This window comes from Emys orbicularis, chromosome 15 (genome assembly GCF_028017835.1).
Source record: "Emys orbicularis isolate rEmyOrb1 chromosome 15, rEmyOrb1.hap1, whole genome shotgun sequence".
NCBI lineage: Eukaryota > Metazoa > Chordata > Testudines > Emydidae > Emys > Emys orbicularis.
Genome location: NC_088697.1, coordinates 13,439,098 through 13,441,361, shown reverse-complemented (window position 1 = coordinate 13,441,361; position 2,264 = coordinate 13,439,098). Strand labels below are relative to the sequence as shown.

Sequence of the window (2,264 nt, the reverse complement as noted above, 5' to 3'; positions counted from 1 at the left end):
GCCCGGGGTCTCCCCCAGCGGCTTCGGTGGCCGTGGGTCCCCGGTGGGGCAAGCGGCGGGGAGCCTGACACCCGCCGTGGGGCCCTCCAGGCCAGGCCTCGCCTGGGTGGCCGGGGGGGGATTCGGGGCGGTCCCGCGGGCCGGCGGCCGGGCGCAGGGGGGCCGGGAGGGGCCGGGCCAGTCCGCCCCATGCCCGGGGTCTCCCCCAGCGGCTTCGGTGGCCGTGGGTCCCCGGTGGGGCAAGCGGCGGGGAGCCTGACACCCGCCGTGGGGCCCTCCAGGCCAGGCCTCGCCTGGGTGGCCGCGGGGGGATTCGGGGCGGTCCCGCGGGCCGGCGGCCGGGCGCAGGGGGGCCGGGAGGGGCCGCGCCAGTCCGCCCCATGCCCGGGGTCTCCCCCCAGCGGCTTCGGTGGCCGTGGGTCCCCGGTGGGGCAAGCGGCGGGGAGCCTGACACCCGCCGTGGGGCCCTCCAGGCCAGGCCTCGCCTGGGTGGCCGCGGGGGGATTCGGGGCGGTCCCGCGGGCCGGCGGCCGGGCGCAGGGGGGCCGGGAGGGGCCGGGCCAGTCCGCCCCATGCCCGGGGTCTCCCCCAGCGGCTTCGGTGGCCGGGGGTCCTCCGCGGAGGAAGCCGGGTGGGTGTTGGGGGGAGCCGGACCCCAGGCGCCCCGACCCGTGACCTGCGGCCGCGACCTCCGACTCGGCAGGAGCGACGAGGGGCTTTCTGGCCCGCCCCCCCCCCCCTTCTCCTTCCTCCCCAGAAAAAGGAGAGAGAGCTGGCTCGGACCGGGAAAAGCTGCCTACGGCACCTGGGATTCCCAGGCGGTCACCCATCCAAGTACTAGCCAGGCCCGGGACGGTTTACCTTCCGAGATCGGACGGGATCGGGGGCGTTCGGTCCGGTATGGCCGTAGGCACCCGGCTCCGCGCCTCCTCGCCCGCTTTCCCCTGCCGGCGCCCGGGCCTGCCGCACGGCGAGCCCCGGTCGGACTGCCCCGTGCGGCAGGGCCCCCGTCTCTCGCGGGCCCGATCCTTTTTTTTCCTTTTCAAGCTCCGGGGCCCGGGCTGGCCCGTCAGAGCCCCTTCCCCTCCCCCCCCCCCCTCCCTCCGGCGTCGGGAAAAATATTTTCCCGGACTTCCAGCGGGCCCGATCCTGTCAGCCGGGGGTGGGGGGGGGGGCAGTCCCTCGCTGCGGCCAGGGAGGGTGAGCCCGGGGCGGCTTGCCTGGCGGCCGGGTCCCGGCAGGCCCGATCCATTCCCCCCCTCCCCGTCCCCCGTCCCCCAGCGGTTCCAGCGGTTCCCCGCCCCGCCCCCGCGCCTGGTTCGCACCCTGTTCCTTCGGGCCGAGGAAGGCGTACCCCGGGGGGAACCGTCCGAGTCCCCTCCCGGGCACCAGGTCAACCCGTGGAATCGAACGGGGTTCACCTGGCTGGCCGGTATGCTTTCCGGCCACCGGGTCAACCCATAGGTTTTAACTGGTATACCTGGTGGCCGCTTTGCCAGGTCAACCCGGTTCTCCCTCCTTCCCTGGGCGCCCCCTCCTCGGAGGCGTCGGGTTAAACTTTTTCCAGACTTCCAGGGGCCCGATCCAGTCAGCCGGGAGGCAGTCCCTCGCTGCGGCCGGGGACGGTGAACCCAGGTCGGCCTGCCTGGCGGCCGGGTCCCTGTCTCTCGTGGGCCCGATCCTTCTTTTCCTTTTCGAGCAGGGGGGGCCCGGCCCGCCCCGGTAGCGCTCCTCGGAGGCGTCGGGCAATTCCCCCCCCCCCCCCCCGCACCCCACCCAGACTTCCAGGGGCCCGATCCTGACGGCCGGGAGCCAGTCCCTCGCTGCGTCCGGGGACGGTGAGATGCTCGGCCACCAGGTCAACCCGGAGGAAGCGGGCTGAAATTTTTTTTTCCAAGTCCGAAAGATTGTCCAAGTCCCCGCTCGGCCACCAGGTCAACCCGGAGGAAGCGGGCTGACAATTTTTTCCAAGCCCGAAAATTTTTTCCAAGTCCGAAAGATTGTCCAAGTCCCCGCTCGGCCACCAGGTCAACCCGGAGGAAGCGGGCTGACAATTTTTTCCAAGCCCGAAAAATTTTTCCAAGTCCGAAAGATTGTCCAAGTCCCCGCTCGGCCACCAGGTCAACCCGGAGGAAGCGGGCTGACAATTTTTTCCAAGCCCGAAAAATTTTTCCAAGTCCGAAAGATTGTCCAAGTCCCCGCTCGGCCACCAGGTCAACCCGGAGGAAGCGGGCTGACAATTTTTTCCAAGCCCGAAAAATTTT

General features: G+C 71.3%; 1 non-coding gene across 1 annotated transcript; it reads right to left on the bottom strand.

The window, feature by feature from the left end:
- Positions 1–793: 793 nt before the first annotated feature.
- LOC135889616 (5S ribosomal RNA) lies at positions 794–912 on the bottom strand. Its single transcript, XR_010561958.1, has one exon. It is a non-coding gene; the product is annotated as a 5S ribosomal RNA (ribosomal RNA).
- Positions 913–2,264: the final 1,352 nt, after the last annotated feature.